This window comes from Hordeum vulgare, chromosome 6H, assembly GCF_904849725.1.
Source record: "Hordeum vulgare subsp. vulgare chromosome 6H, MorexV3_pseudomolecules_assembly, whole genome shotgun sequence".
NCBI classification, from domain to species: domain Eukaryota; kingdom Viridiplantae; phylum Streptophyta; class Magnoliopsida; order Poales; family Poaceae; genus Hordeum; species Hordeum vulgare.
In genome coordinates this window covers 85,615,194-85,632,899 of record NC_058523.1, presented here as the reverse complement: position 1 = coordinate 85,632,899, position 17,706 = coordinate 85,615,194, and the positions used below count along the sequence as shown (strand labels likewise).

The 17,706-nt window shown below is 44.8% G+C and overlaps 1 pseudogene; it reads right to left on the bottom strand.

The window, feature by feature from the left end:
* Nucleotides 1–9,272: 9,272 nt before the first annotated feature.
* On the bottom strand, nucleotides 9,273–11,418 carry LOC123406091 (annotated as a pseudogene).
* Between the last annotated feature and the right edge of the window lie 6,288 nt (nucleotides 11,419–17,706).

Sequence of the window (17,706 nt, the reverse complement as noted above, 5' to 3'; positions counted from 1 at the left end):
AAATAGATCACAATGTGTCCCTAGTAAGCCTCTAGTTGGCTAGCTTGTTAGTCAATAGATGATCATGGTTTCCTGATCATGCGCATTAGATGTCATTGATGACGGGATCACATCATTGGGAGAATGATGTGATGGACAAGACCGAATCCTAAGCCTAGCACTAGATCGTATTGTTCGTATGCTAATGCTTTTCTAATGTCAAGTATCTTTTCCTTCGACCGTGAGATTGTGCAACTCCCGGATACCGTAGGAGTGCTTTGGGTGTATCAAACGTCACAATGTAACTGGGTGACTATAAAGGTGCACTACGGGTACCTCCGAAAGTGTCTGTTGGGTTGGCACGAATCGAGATCGAGATTTGTCACTCCGTGTGTCGGAGAGGTATCTCTGGGCCCACTCGGTAGAACATCATCATGAGCTCAATGTGACTAAGGAGTTAGTCACACGATGACGTGCTACAGAACGAGTAAAGAGACTTACCGGTAACGAGATTGAACAAGGTATAGGTATACCGACGATCAAATCTCGGGCAAGTTCTATACCGACAAACAAAGGGAATCGTATACGGGATTGATTGAATCCTTGACATCGTGGTTCATCCGATGAGATCATCGTGGAGCAAGTGGGAGCCACCATGGGTATCCAGACCCCGCTGATGGTTATTGGCCAGAGAGGTGTCTCGGTCATGTCTGCCTGTCTCCCGAACCCGTAGGGTCTACACACTTAAGGTTCGATGACGCTAGGGTTATAGGGAATTGTTATACGAGGTTACCGAAAGTTGTTCGGAGTCCCGGATGAGATCCCGAACGTCAGAGGAGCTCCGGAATGGTCCGGCGGTAAAGATTGATATATAGGATGTATGGTTTTGGACACCGGAAGTGTTTCGGGCATCACCGGTAATGTACCGGGACCACCGGGACCACCGGAGGTGGCCCCGGGGGACCACCGAAGGGGGGAAACGACCCCGGGAGGCTAGATGGGCTAAGTGGGGAAGGGAACCAACCCCTAGGTGGGCTGGTGCGCCCCCCACCCAGCGCATGCGCACCAGAGAAGGGAGGAAGGGGGAAACCCTAGGCGCAGATGAGGCCCAAGGCCCACCTAGGGTGCGCCCCCCCTTTTCCTGCCCTAGCCGCCGCCCCCCTCGCATCTGGTGGCTGCCGCACCCCCTAGGGGGGAACCCTAGGGGTGGCGCACCCCCTCCCCCTCCTCCTATAAATATAGAGGGGTTTTGCCCATTGGAGATTGCACTTTTCCCTCTCCCTCGGCGCAGCCCTGCTCCTCTTCCTCCTCCTCTCTGCCGGTGCTTGGCGAAGCCCTGCCGGGAGACCTCGTCTCTCCATCAACACCACGCCGTTGTGTTGCTGGACTTCTTCCCCAACCTCTCCCTCCTCCTTGCTGGATCAAGGTGCGGGAGACGTCACCGGGCTGCACGTGTGTTGAACGCGGAGGTACCGTTGTTCGGCACTAGATCGGAATCGCTACGAGTACGACTCCATCAACCGCGTTCTAGCAACGCTTCCGCTTAGCGATCTTCAAAGGTACGAAGATGCTCTTACCCCTCTCTCGTTGCTGGTCTCTCCATAGGAAGATCTGAACATACGTAGGAAAATTTTGAATTTATGCTACGTTACCCAACAGTGGCATCCGAGCCAGATTTTCTATGCGTAGATTCTATGCACGAGTAGAACACAAAAGTTGTGGGCGATGATTTGTCAATTTGCTTGCCGTTGCTAGTCTTATTCTTTTCGGCGGTATTGTGGGATGAAGCGGCCCGGACCGACCTTACACGTACTCTTACGTGAGACTGGTTCCACCGACAGACATGCACATCGTGCATAAAGGTGGCTAGCGGGTGTCTGTCTCTCCTACTCTAGTCGGATTGGATTTGATGAAAAGGGTCCTTATGAAGGGTAAATAGCTTTGGCATATCATCGTTGTGGCTGTCACGTAGGTAAGAAGGCGTTCTTGCTAGAAACCCAAATCAGCCACGTAAAACTTGCAACAACAATTAGAGGACGTCTAACTTGTTTTTGCAGGATTTTGACATGTGATGTGATATGGCCAAAGTTGTGATGTTGCATGTATGATGTATGAGATGATCATGTTATTGTAATAGGTTTCACGACTTGCATGTCGATGAGTATGACAACCGGCAGGAGCCATAGGAGTTGTCTTAATTTATTGTATGAGATGCAACGCCATGTGCTTACTACTTTTACTTCATTGCTAACGGTTAGCCATAGTAGTAGTGATAGTAGTAGTTGGCCTGACGACTTCACGGAGACACGATGATGGAGATCATGGTGTCATGCCGGTGACAATGATGATCATGCGATGCCTGAAGATGGAGATCGAAAGAGCAAAGATGATAATGGCCATATCATGTCACTATATGATTGCATTGTGATGTTTATCATGTTTTACATCTTATTGCTTAAAACGACGATAGCATAATAAGATGATCCCTCTTAAAATTTCGAGAACGTATTCCCCTAAGTGTGCACCGCTGCGAAGGTTCGTTGTCTCGAAGCACCACGTGATGATCGGGTGTGATAGATTCTAACGTTCGCATACAACGGGTGTAAGCCAGATTTACACATGCGAAACACCTAGGTTGACTCGACGAGCTTAGCATGTACAGATATGACCTCGAATACAAGAGACCGAAAGGTCGAACATGAGTCGTATGGTTGAATACGATCAGCATGAAGTTGCTCACCATGGTGACTAGTCCGTCTCACGTGATGATCGGACACGGGTTAGTCAACATGGATCATGTATCACTTAGATGACTAGAGGGATGTCGATTTAAGTGGGAGTTCATACTTAATTTGATTAAATGAACTTAATTGTCATGAACTTAGTCTAAAAGTTGTCTTTATAAATATTGTAGATGTCCAACGTCAACCTCAACTTCAACGCATTCCTAGAGAAAAACAAGCTGAAAGATGATGGTAGCAACTATGCGGACTGGGTTCGCAACCTGAAGCTCATCCTTGAAGCAGCTAAAAAGGCTTATGTCCTTAATGCGCCGCTAGGTGACCCTCCCGCTCCCGCAGCAGCCCAGGACATTCTGAACGTCTGGCAAGCGCGGAGTGATGACTACTCTCTGGGCAGGTGTGGCATGTTATATAGTTTAGAAACGGGGCTCCAAAGGCGTTTTGAGCAACACGGGGCATATGAGATGTTCCAGGAGCTGAAGCTAGTTTTTCAAGCTCATGCCCGTGTCGAGAGATATGAAGTCTCCGACAAGTTCTTCAGCTGTAAGATGGAGGAGAACAGTTCTGTCAGTGAGCACGTACTCAAAATGTCTGGGTTACATGGTCGTCTGACTTCACTTGGAGTCGAACTTCCGGATGATGCTATAATTGACAGAATCCTCCAGTCTCTCCCACCAAGCTACAAAGGCTTTGTGCTTAACTACAACATGCAAGGGATGGAGAAGACCATTCCCGAGTTGTACTCGATGCTCAAGTCTGCAGAAGTAGAAATCAAGAAAGAGCATCAAGTGTTGATGGTCAACAAGACCACTAGTTTCAAGAAAGGCAAGGGTAAGAAGAACTTCAAGAAAGACGGCAAAGCTGTTGCCGCACCCGGTATGCCAGATGCCGGGAAGAAGAAAAAGAACGGACCCAAGCCTGAGACTGAGTGCTTCTATTGCAAGGGAAAGGGTCACTGGAAGCGGAACTGCCCCAAATACTTAGCGGACAAGAAGGCCGACAACGTTAAAGGTATATGTGATATACATGTTATTGATGTGTACCTTACCAGCGCTCGTAGTAGCTCCTGGGTATTTGATACCGGTGTTGTTGCTCACATTTGTAACTCAAAGCAGGAACTGCAGAATAAGCGGAGACTGGCCAAGGACGAGGTGACGATGCGCGTCGGGAATGGTTCAAAAGTTGATGTGATCGCCGTCGGCACGCTACCTCTACATCTACCGTCGGGATTAGTTTTAAACCTTAATAATTGTTACTTAGTACCAACTTTAAGCATGAACATTGTATCAGGGTCTTGCTTAATGCGAGACGGCTACTCATTTAAGTCAGAGAATAATGGTTGTTCTATTTATACGAGTGATATGTTTTATGGTCATGCTCCGCTGGTGAATGGTTTATTCTTGATGAATCTCGATCGTGATGTTACACATATTCATAGTGTGAGTACCAAAAGATGCAAAGTTGATAATGATAGTCCCACATACTTGTGGCACTGCCGCCTTGGTCATATCAGCGTTAAGCGCATGAAGAAGCTCCATACTGATGGACTATTAGAGTCTCTTGACTTTGAATCATTTGACACATGCGAGCCATGCCTCATGGGCAAGATGACTAAGACTCCATTTTCAGGAATAATGGAGAGAGCAACCGACTTATTGGAAATAATACATACTGATGTGTGTTGTCCAATGAACGTTGAAGCTCGCGGTGGTTATCGTTATGTTCTCACTCTCACCGATGATTTGAGTAGCTATGGGTATATCTACTTGATGAAGCACAAATCTGAGATGTTTGAAAAGTTCAAGGAATTTCAGAGTGAGGTTGAGAATCAACGTGACAGAAAAATTAAATGTCTACGATCTGATCGTGGAGGAGAATATTTGAGTCACGAGTTTGGCACACACCTAAGGAAGTGTGGAATCGTTTCACAACTGACGCCGCCTGGCACACCGCAGCGCAACGGAGTGTCTGAACGTCGTAATCGCACTTTATTAGATATGGTACGATCTATGATGTCTCTCACCGACTTACCGCTATCATTTTGGGGATACGCATTAGAAACTGCAGCATTCACTTTAAATAGGGCACCGTCTAAATCCGTTGAGACGACATCGTATGAACTATGGTTTGGCAAGAAACCTAAGTTGTCGTTTCTTAAAGTTTGGGGCTGCGATGCTTATGTGAAGAAACTTCAACCAGAAAAGCTCGAACCCAAAGCGGAGAAATGCGTATTCATAGGATACCCTAAGGAAACTATTGGGTATACCTTCTATCTAAGATCCGAAGGTAAAACCTTTGTTGCCAAGAACGGATCCTTTCTAGAGAAAGAGTTTCTCTCGAAAGAAGTAAGTGGGAGGAAGGTAGAACTTGATGAGGTAATTACACCCCCTCTCGAACAGGAAAGTAGCGCAGCACGGGAAGTTGTTCGTGTGGCGCCTACACCGACTGAAGAGGAAGTTAATGATGATGATCATGAAGCTTCGGATCAAGTTACTACTGAACCGCGAAGGTCCACAAGGGCACGCTCCGCACTAGAGTGGTACGACAACCCTGTGATGGAAATCATGTTGTTAGACAACGGTGAACCTTCGAACTATGAAGAAGCGATGGCGGGCTCGGATTCCAACAAATGGCTTGAGGCTATGAAATCCGAGATAGGATCCATGTATGAGAACAAAGTATGGACTTTGGTGGACTTGCCCGATGACCGGCGAGCCATAGAAAATAAATGGATCTTCAAGAAGAAGACTGATGCAAACGGTAATGTAACCGTTTACAAAGCTCGACTTGTCGCAAAGGGTTTTCGACAAATTCAAGGAGTTGACTACGAAGAGACTTTCTCTCCCGTAGCGAAGCTGAAATCAGTCCGAATCATGTTAGCAATTGCCGCCTTTTATGATTATGAAATTTGGCAAATGGACGTCAAAACAGCGTTCCTTAACGGGAACCTTAAGTAAGAGTTGTATATGATGCAACCAGAAGGTTTTGTCGACCCTAAGGGTGCTAACAAAGTGTGCAAGCTCCAGCGCTCCATCTATGGGCTGGTGCAAGCATCTCGGAGTTGGAACATTCGCTTTAATGAGGTGATTAAAGCGTTTGGGTTCATACAGGTTTACGGAGAAGCCTGTCTGTACAAGAAAGTGAGTGAGAGCTCTGTAGCTTTCCTCGTACTATATGTAGATGACATATTATTGATGAGGAATAATATAGAGATGTTGGAGAGCATAAAGGCCTATTTGAACAAAAGTTTTTCAATGAAGGACCTTGGAGAAGCTGCATACATATTAGGCATCAAGATCTATAGAGATAGATCGAGACGCCTCATAGGTCTTTCGCAAAGTACATACCTTGACAAGATATTGAAGAAGTTCAATATGGAAAACTCAAAGAAAGGGTTCTTGCCAGTTTTGCAAGGTATGAGATTGAGTAAGACTCAGTCGCCGACCACGGCAGCAGATAGAGAGAAGATGAGTTCTGTCCCCTACGCTTCAGCCGTGGGCTCTCTAATGTATGCCATGCTGTGTACCAGACCTGATATAAACCTTGCCATAAGTTTGGTAGGGAGGTACCAAAGTGATCCCGGTACGGAACACCGGACAACGGTCAAGAATATCCTTAAGTACCTGAAAAGGACTAAGGAAATGTTTCTCGTTTATGGAGGTGACGAAGAGCTCGTCGTAAAGGGTTACGTCGACGCTAGCTTCGACACAGATCCGGATGACTCTAAGTCACAGACCGGATACGTATACGTGTTGAATGGCGGGGCAGTGAGCTGGTGCAGGAGCAAGCAAGAAGTCGTGGCAGCATCTACATGTGAAGCGGAGTACATAGCTGCTTCAGAAGCGGCTCATGAAGGAATTTGGATGAAGGAGCTCATCACCGACCTTGGAGTGGTTCCAAGCGCGTCGGGTCCTATGACACTCTTCTGTGATAACACTGGAGCCATTGCCATAGCCAAGGAGCCCAGGTTTCACCGGAAGACGAAGCACATCAAGCGACGCTACAACTCCATCCAGGACCATGTCCAGAGTGGAGTGATAGATATTTGTAAAGTACACACGGATCTGAATATTGCAGACCCGTTGACTAAACCTCTTCCACGAGCAAAACATGATCAACACCATAATGCTATGGGTGTTCGATACATCACAATGTAACTAGATTATTGACTCTAGTGCAAGTGGGAGACTGTTGGAAATATGCCCTAGAGGCAATAATAAAATGGTTATTATCATATTTCCTTGTTCATGATAATCGTCTATTGTTCATGCTATAATTGTATTAACAGGAAACAGTAATACATGTGTGAATAAATAGATCACAATGTGTCCCTGGTAAGCCTCTAGTTGGCTAGCTCGTTAGTCAATAGATGATCATGGGCATTAGATGTCATTGATGACGGAATCACATCATTGGGAGAATGATGTGATGGACAAGACCGAATCCTAAGCCTAGCACTAGATCATATTGTTCGTATGCTAATGCTTTTCTAATGTCAAGTATCTTTTCCTTCGACCGTGAGATTGTGCAACTCCGGGATACCGTAGGAGTGCTTTGGGTGTATCAAACGTCACAACGTAACTGGGTGACTATAAAGGTGCACTACGGGTACCTCCGAAAGTGTCTGTTGGGTTGGCACGAATCGAGATCGGGATTTGTCACTCCGTGTGACGGAGAGGTATCTCTGGGCCCACTCGGTAGAACATCATCATGAGCTCAATGTGACTAAGGAGTTAGTCACACGATGACGTGCTACGGAACGAGTAAAGAGACTTACCGGTAACGAGATTGAACAAGGTATAGGTATACCGACGATCGAATCTCGGGCAAGTTCTATACCGACAGACAAAGGGAATCGTATACGGGATTGATTGAATCCTTGACATCGTGGTTCATCCGATGAGATCATCGTGGAGCAAGTGGGAGCCACCATGGGTATCCAGACCCCGCTGATGGTTATTGGCCAGAGAGGTGTCTCGGTCATGTCTGCCTGTCTCCCGAACCCGTAGGGTCTACACACTTAAGGTTCGATGACGCTAGGGTTATAGGGAATTGTTATACGAGGTTACCGAAAGTTGTTCGGAGTCCCGGATGAGATCCCGGACGTCACGAGGAGCTCCGGAATGGTCCGGCGGTAAAGATTGATATATAGGATGGATGGTTTTGGACACCGGAAGTGTTTCGGGCATCACCGGTAATGTACCGGGACCACCGAGACCACCGGAGGTGGCCCCGGGGGACCACCGAAGGGGGGAAACGACCCCGGGAGGCTAGATGGGCTAAGTGGGGAAGGGAACCAACCCCTAGGTGGGCTGGTGCGCCCCCCACCCAGCGCATGCGCACCAGAGAAGGGAGGAAGGGGGAAACCCTAGGCGCAGATGAGGCCCAAGGCCCACCTAGGGTGCGCCCCCCCTTTTCCTGCCCTAGCCGCCGCCCCCCTCGCATCTGGTGGCTGTCGCACCCCCTAGGGGGGAACCCTAGGGGTGGCGCACCCCCTCCCCCTCCTCCTATAAATATAGAGGGGTTTTGCCCATTGGAGATTGCACTTTTCCCTCTCCCTCGGCGCAGCCCTGCTCCTCTTCCTCCTCCTCTCTGCCGGTGCTTGGCGAAGCCCTGCCGGGAGACCTCGTCTCTCCATCAACACCACGCCGTTGTGTTGCTGGACTTCTTCCCCAACCTCTCCCTCCTCCTTGCTGGATCAAGGTGCGGGAGACGTCACCGGGCTGCACGTGTGTTGAACGCGGAGGTACCGTTGTTCGGCACTAGATCGGAATCGCTACGAGTACGACTCCATCAACCGCGTTCTAGCAACGCTTCCGCTTAGCGATCTTCAAAGGTACGAAGATGCTCTTACCCCTCTCTCGTTGCTGGTCTCTCCATAGGAAGATCTGAACATACGTAGGAAAATTTTGAATTTATGCTACGTTACCCAGCAGGTGCGCCATTCCACGGGGGGTCCTCCATGGTCACAACACCGGCGCCGACCCCCGCACGGCCGCCGCCGCCGCCCTCGGCTGCGACCACGGCGCCGGTCATCACGTTCCAGCATGGGATGTCCTACGACGGGACTGCGACGACCTCGTTCCCAACAGCGCCACCGCCGTCCCAGGACAATCCCATCCAACAGATCAAGTTCCAGCCATCGTCGGCACCGCTTCCGGCTTGGATCGCTACCCACCACGTGTTGGCGTCGGTGAGGCCGCAGGCTGCTGCGCGCGGCCTCGTAGCGCATCGGCATGTGCGGGAGATGCGTGATTTGCAGCTGCAGCCCCTCCAAGTTGCGCTTCACGGTGCAACGGACCTCAATCTCGTCCGCTGCATGGGGGATCCTTTCCCACGGCCGGGCAAGAGGGAAAAGGGGTTTCCTTCTTAATTCTTTCTGATTAGATTGATACATCTCCTCTCCGTATATAGAGAGGTTTACTTGGCTCCCAAGTAAGGCTTACTTGACCCCTAAGCAAACCCTAAGACTAACGGGCCCAGGCCCATCACGTACTCTAACAGGAGAAGCTTATTCACTTGACATGAACATATACGTAAACTGGAGTGGTACTAGCCAAAATACCTCGATAGGACTATTTGATCATACAACACCCCTACACCAAAGAACGCGTTGAAGGCAATTGCGAAGGCCACCTTGTAATCAGTTTGTTTTGTTGACAGAATAGTAGCGGGAGGTGCTTCTGCTGAACCACATTTGTGAAGGAGCATAGACCCGCAGAGTTTTATGTTCCCATCAAAGCTAGAAGTCCCAAATGTGTCAAACTGGCCTCCAAATGGAATTATACCTTCTAGGTCGTTTCCAGAAACATTAAACGATGCAAGGAAGTGCAGGCTGTTCAATGCAGCTGGGATTGCACCTGTGAGATTATTATTGGACAAGTCTAGGACCTGCAGGTTTTTGAGATTGCCTACTGATTTTGGGATTTGTCCTGATAACTTGTTGAAGCTGAAATCAAGCAGAACAAGCACTTTCAACTGACCAATCTGTGGGGGGATGACACCTGTGAAGTTATTGTTGCTTAGATTCAACACTACTGGGAAAGATATATCTACACGGTATTGAAGTGACGGGCCAGTATGAACAGGCAGCTCAAAGACCCTTGGGTTCAAATGACTTGAGTTGCCAGTTGATTTTAGCATTGCAATCTCCATTAAGGTTAATGGGATTTCTCCTGTAAGATTGTTGTTTGACACATCCATGTACAAGAGATGGCTTAGGGAGTTGATCCAGCCTGGTATTGGTCCGGTGAGTTGATTGCTTCGTAAAATTAACATCTCCAAGTTTGTGAACGTTGATATCCATAGAGGTATTTTTCCAGACAATTGGCAACCATCCATATCCAAAAGCTGAAGATTCTCAAAGCCATCAATCATGTCATCCTGTGGCATGAGCTCTCCTCTGAAGTTGTTTCCAATAAGCAGGGTGCTAAGTTTCTTGTTGTTCTGAAGGATCTGAAATGCATTTCTGATGTTTGTGAAGTTGTTTTTTCCAAGTGACAAGAACGAGAGATACTTCAGGTTGCCTATTCTCAGTGAGAGCTCTCCATGGAAATTGTTTGCTGCTAGCCGCAGCGCAGTCAAATTGCTGCATTAGTAGATGCTTTCTGGAACAACACCAGTGAAGTTGTTTAACCAAAGATCTAAAGTTTTCAGACTGGATAGGTTGGAGAAATTGACCTTGGTAAGTTCTCCGCTGAAGTAGTTGCTCCTGAGGTCAATTCTTATGAGATTTTTGCACTTGCTCAGAGTTGATGGCAGCTCCCCTGACAGGTTGTTGTACTGCAAATGGAACTCCAATCTCTTGAGGTGACCTATAGAATCTGGAATCCTGCCATTGAAGTTATTCCACCCAAGATCAAGGATTTGTAGATTTCTGAGGCTTATTATGCGTGCACTATCAAGAACGCCATGTAAGACATTGTTAGGAAAAGAGAGATATTCCAACGAGGTCGCATTGAAGAGTTCATCCGGGAGTGTTCCACTGAGGTTGTTGTAGCCAGCTCTGACACTCTCATCATGGAGCAATCACCTAGCCCTGGGGGAATGCTACCACTCAGTTTGTTGAAACAGAGGTCAAGCACAGCGAAGGATGGTGAGCTCTTGCACGAATCACTTGGTATGGGCCCAGTATAAAGCTGTTATTGCTGGCGTTGAGTGCTATCAGGTTATCCATTGTCTTCCATATGGTGCATGGAAATGTTCCTGTAAGTAAGTTGCTCGAGATATTCAGTACCTGAAGAGGTCGGGCAGAGGTTGAAGATGGTAGTTCGTGCAGAGCTCCTGTCAAGCGGTTGAAACTGACGTCAAGGACAATGATGCTGCTGGATGACACCAATTCCAGTGGCAGGTCACCAGACAGTGAGTTGTGCGACAGGTTGAGACGTAACAGGCCGGTGAGGTTGCCAAGGAATGGCGAGATGGGCCCCTCAAGGCCATGAGAAGTCAGCGAAACATCAGTTACCATCCTAACGGGGCTGCAGGCAATCCCCTCCCAGCTACAGCAGTCTGTGTCGCTCCGCCATGACACCGTGAGACCACCGTCTTGTGAGAGCCCATCAAGAAGCTGGATAAGGGAGCTCTTCTCCTGCTCCGTGCAGGAGCTGGTGGGAGAAGCCAAGAAGATTAGTAGCACAACAGTCAAACCAAATAATGGTATGGGGAATCGGTTCCTGCCTGAGTGACTTAGTAACTGCATGGTTTTCTAGAGAAGTTAGTCTGGGAACCAGAGGCTCAAGCTTTGGTTTACCAGGATGAAGTGCTAAATTATCTGATAAAGAAAGAGCAAGATAGGAAAGGAGCAACCTGCTCTGGGTCTCTATTTTGTTTGATCCGTTCCGGTCTTTAGTGATGAAAATGAAATCTGGGTCAAGGATTAGCTGCTGTTGCCTATTTGCTGTAGTTTATTGGTAAGCCTGACTTCCAAGCAGGAATTACCAGTTAATACTTGATCTGTCTGCTTCGTTTACCAGTTTTACGTGAAGGGGTTGTGTTGCAAAACAATGTATGCATTTTTTACACATCAGCAACATCATGTATGTAGTTGGGTTGTATTTTGTTTGACCTCAGCGGTCTGATACTTACTTAAACCTATTTGATGACAAGGACTTCCCTTTGTTTAAACAAAAATAACACTCACTAGGTGCATCAAATTCTACATAATAAACAAGTGGTGCCTGTTTTTTTCCCTTTTTATAAGATTGAATAAAAAGCAGGCTCATTTAATTCTAACCCGTAAATAAGATTTCTTTCTTTTTAAAGATGTAATTCTTGAAGAATCAGTCTAATTTTATTAGTTGTAATCCAGAGTTAACTGATCAGTGTAGAGTGGGGAATGATTCCTGAAAGTACAAGCCGTAGCCAATAATTATGTTTTTTAAGCGTCAACGGCGGGCTTACGCCTGTATGAAGCTTTATTGTCAACCATCAAGGGTGTTACATCTCACAGGGTAGCCAGAAAATACAAGGGCGCAAGAGGGAGAAGAAAGAGAGAACATTACATCGGGCATGGACTACATTCTCCTGACAAGGTGGAACAACATGGAGGCCCAGTCCGGGAGCTGAATTTGTTTTTGGATATTATTATTACAGCGATGAGACCCGCCTGGGCCAGGAATTGAACATGGGAGAGGGGGGGGGGGGGGTCGAAACCCCCAAAAATTGTAATAATAATATACTTAACATATAGCCCAGAAGATATACATCAAATTCCTTATACTGATCTGATAAATTCCTTATACTGATCATATATCTGTGAAATTTAATTAGAAAATCGAAGGTTATATATCAATTAGCAACAATTTGGATTTTCAAAGGAACATCTTTTTTTTTTGAACCGGGCTCCCCCCCTTTCCATTATATGCATAACGGAAATACATCGTTTTGCTTCGAAACCAGAATAAGAAAGGGAAAGAGGGAGAAGCGAGTTCAGAGCAATGGTAGTAAACCCACCGCCCTGCGCCTGTCATCAGGAACACAAGGCTATGGGGCGAAAACCTAGCATCACCCAAAACCCACCAGAAGCTAAGGAAGATAAAGTATCACCTAGTACCACGATCAGTTCTACCACAAAAGGAACCAGAGGCCACCAGAACTTCGACAGACCACGCCGGGCCGCTATAAAAGTAAACATCGCAGAGCCCAAAGGGGGTGGGGAACCAAACTCCTCTGCATCCTTCACCACCAGAGCTTCACAGCCGAGCACATCACCATTCGCCCCAGTTGTCGTTCCCCTCATCCTGAGCGCTGGGTTCTGGCATTGGAGGTCCACACAACAACATCATTTGTGATGCATTTGTTTTCAGCATCTCAGCACCTTTTTTCATCACCTCAGCCATCTCCGGTTTCTGCAATCCTGTCCAATATAATAGGAGAGCACAAGCTGTGAAAACAATTTCAAAGGGGTTATTGATCCATTTCCTCTCAAAGGTAGCACGGTTGCGTGCCAGCCATATTGCCCAACATATAGCAGCCAACCCAATAGTATACATATCAGAATAATAAGGCAAGAAAGAGTTGATCCAAGCATAATATTGCCACATAGAATTAGGAACATATTCAGTACCCAGCATCGAACCAACTGTCCTTCATACAACTCTAGCAACAGGGCAAAGAAACATTATATGTTGAGCAAATTCCATCTGATCACACAAGGAACATGTGGGATCACCTTGTCAGTTTCTCTTTTTTAAATTATCTCTCGTTAGGATAGCATCTTGGCACATCTGCCACATAAAGATTTGGATTTTCAAAGGTATCTTAGATCCCCAAATCCATTTATGATTTGACCCAGCCAAATTTCTTTCTAGCCAACGGTACATAGACTTGGTAGTATATTCATGGGAACTATCCAATTTCCAATATACTTCATCATCTTTCTCCCTGTCCAACTTACTCATTACATAATTTTTGAGCTCATCCCATTTCATGAGCATATCACTGGTAAACCTTCTACGAAAGGAGGTGCAGGGATTCATCGATTCTATTTTATTCACTGTATTATTATGCTCAATGCAAATCTCAAAAAGATCAGGGAATTTATCTTTCATACTAAAATTATCACCCAGATCATCAGACCAAAGACTGGCAATATCACCCTTATTAACCCTAATTCCCCTCCCAGCCATATAATATTCCCTAACTTTCAAAAGTGCTTTCCAACAGGGGGAATCACTTGCTTTCTGTTTAACCAACACAACAAATGATTTTTTGAGATATTTAGCTCTCACTATGTCTTGCCACAACCCCTTCTTATTCTCTAATTTCCACCACCACTTTGTCAGCAAACTAATATTTTGTTTTCTCAAATCTTTAACACCAAGTCCTCCTTTATTTTTAGATCTACATATTCTCCCCCATTTTACCATATGGTAACCTCTTTTATTACCATTGCGATGCCAGAAAAACTCCCTTCTGGGTTTATCCCATCTCTCCAGGGTTGATTTATTAATCAAGAACATAGACATATAATACGAGGGGATATGTGATAGTACAACATTAACTTTGATAAGTCTGCCCCCACTGGACAGTGTTTCACTGATCCAGGATTCACCATGGCTAACAAACTTGTCATCCACAAACATCCAGTCACAACCCTTGAGACCAGCATAGCTGATAGGGACTCCCAAGTATTTAATAGGAAAGCTGCCAATATCACAATTGAACATCTCAGAATATTTTCTCACAGTATCATCATCAGCCCCTACTGAAAAAATTTCACTTTTTAAGAAATTAATCTTCAAACCTGTCATGATCTCAAAGAGATACAACAGGAGTTTGATGTTCAATAGTTCCCTAGGATTATCTTCGAAGCAAAGAATAGTATCATCTGCATATTGTAATATAGCAACCCCATGTTCAACCAAATCAGATGCCAACCCTTTAAAAATACCATTTTCCTGTGCATTAAGGACCATCTTGGTCAGGCAATCAGCAGCTAGGTTAAACAAAATAGGGGAAAGGGGATCCCCCTGTCTCACACCTTTAGCACTTTGAAAATATTCCCCCACTTCATCATTTAGTTTCAAACTAACTATCCCCCCTACCAGAATGTTCTTAATCCAGCCCACCCACTTGGGATTAAAGTTTCTTTTAACATGGCATTCAAGCAAGAAATCCGAGTTAACTTTATCATAGGCCTTCTCAAAATCAAGTTTAAGCACAATCCCATGTTCCTTATGACTATAAGAATAGTGCAAAATTTCATGGAGAGACATAATCCCATCCATAATATCTCTACCTTTAATAAAGGCATTCTAGTGTCTACTGGACAAAGTATCAACAAAAGGTTCAAGCCTGATGGTAAGTACTTTAGTGATCAATTTATAAATGCATCTAAGCAAACAAATGGGTCTGAACTGCTGAATCTTATCAGCCCCAACCACTTTGGGTAACAAAGTAATAATCCCATAGTTGAGTCTCTCCACATCTAATTTATCGTTATAAAACCAATCAAAGAGCGTTCTCACATCATTTTTAACCACACCCTAGCGACTTTGAAAGAATTCAATCGGGATATTATCAGGACCTGGAGCTTTATTATGTTTCATAGAAAATAAAGCATTCCTGATCTCTAGCTCTGAAAAAGGTCTAAGTAATATGAAATTGTCAATATCTCTTAATTTCTCCTGTTCTTTCCACATACTACTATCAATCCCACACAAGTTCCCAGGAGCAGGGCCAAAAAGTTCTCTGTAGAAGTTTGTGGCATGTCTCAATAGATTCTTATTCCCTTCAATAACTACCCCATCACAACACAAAGATACAATAGTGTTTCTCCTCCTCCTCCCATTTACCATTCTATGAAAATAACTAGTATTATTGTCCCCTTTCAACAACCAGTTTTCATGAGATTTCTGTATCCAGGATATTTCCTCTTCCATCAAGAGATTATTCAATTCTACCTCAAGATCTACTTTCTTACTATATAATTCTGGTGATAAAGTATCATTTTCTTGCAACATTTCCAAGTGACCAAGTTCCTCTCTCAGCCATTTACTTCTCAGCCTTGCTTTACCAAAGTTATTCGAGCTCCATCCTTTGAATTTTTTCTTAAAACTCTTCAGTTTGATATTAATGATGTCAATAGGGTTCTTAGAATGGACATGTTGCATCCAAATTTGTGCCACCAGGGATAAGAACTCAGGATTCTGTAGCCAGTTCAAGTCAAATTTAAAACCTCTTGTCTTAATAGGAATAGGAATGTTATCTTCAGTGTTTAAAATCAGGGGGCAATGGTCTGAAATTTCCCTCACAATTTTCCTGACAAAAGTAAAAGGGAAAAGATGTTCCTAGGAACTAGACATAAGCACTCTATCCAGTTTCTCAAGTGTTGGAATATTCTGATTATTGGACCAGGTGTATTGGCCACCACTCATAGTAACCTCTCTCAGAGAGAAGGTATTTATGATAGTATTAAAGAGATCAGAAGGATGACCCAGTCTTACTTTCTTATTTTTTTCACTGGTAAATCTCAGGATATTAAAATCCCCCCCCCCCCCCCCAATAATGTAAGGGCATGTCACCTCCCTACACATATCAGCTAATTCAGTAAGAAATTCCATCTTATGCTCCTCATGAGCAGAACCATATACTGTCATAATGCAGCAATTATCCCTTCTACATTTGTCCCAAACTTCAAGTTTCAGAATATATTTGCCAGCTGAACATGTTTGAATATCAAAGTAGTTATTCCTAACTCCACAAATAATGCCACCAGATTTCCCTACAGCAGGAATCCAATTCCAACAGAAGTTATCTCCAGGATCAAATTTCCTCAAGGACTTAGAGGAAAAGTCCTTTTTCATTGTTTCTTGAATACCCACGAAATCAAGATTGAAATCTCTAATCAGATCACTTAAATAGGTTGCCATACCTCTTTTTCCCATCCCCCTACAATTCCAGAATAGGCACATCATTTCTTCTTATTTTAGGGGGATTGAGTTTTATTGCTAGGTTTACCAGGATCCATGGTCTTACCTGCAATTCCACTCAATCTTTGGTTCTAACTTCTAGAAATCATCACATTAACTTTCTTTTTTTCTCTTTTTCTAGATCTGACACTTTTAAAACCTTCTTCATCTATATCTTCCTCACCCCCAGGCTGTGTTAAGAGTAGAGGATTCCCCCGCAACATTAGTAATCAACAACACCTCTTCTTGTTGTTTATCATCAGTATTAATTTTCCTAGCTATATTAGCTCTAGATTTCTCCAGTTCTCTAATAACATCAATATCAGTAAATTCATCATCAGGGATATTCACTCCCATGTGTGAAGCCATATTTATAATTTCCATATTGGATAGCACATCAAAAGAATTTTCAGATATAGGTTCATTACCTTGTAGATTCCTCTTTCTTGCCATCTTCTCAGCCCTGGCACCAACATGTTCCAGATTGATCCCAACAGTCCTTTTACTGAATCTGGCCTGCACTTCTTCCAGAATAGGAGTAGGCACACCATCCACATCTTCACAGGATTCCCCAGGGGATTGCACAAAGTAAGTTTGATTTTCCCTCTGACAGTTCTTATCATCATTTTTCATCTCAGTAACAGTTGGTTCTCCCACACAAGCATCCAAATAAGAGGAAAATTTTCTGTGTATCACAGGATTGGGAACAATCTGCATAGAGTTCACCACAATTTTCTCATAGGAGATACCCTCAATAGTCTCTTTTTCAATTTCTTTCATGTGACTTTCTTCTGCTTCAGCAGCCATAGAATCTATGAGCAACATATCATCCACATCCTCACTTTCTTCATTAGATTGTGTTTCCTCCTTTTTTGCTGATTCTGTATCATCTCAGCTTTTTCCTGAATCGTATCCAACTTTAAACTCATCATATTTTTTCCTCCAGACATGCCAGAGGGAGCCAAAGACTCCCCCATAGTAGATGAAGAAGCATTCTGCCCATCAGGTCGAATATTTTCATTGAGCTTAGTTCTTTTTGGAGAGTTTCCCCCATCAGCCTCCATTTGCACATTAAT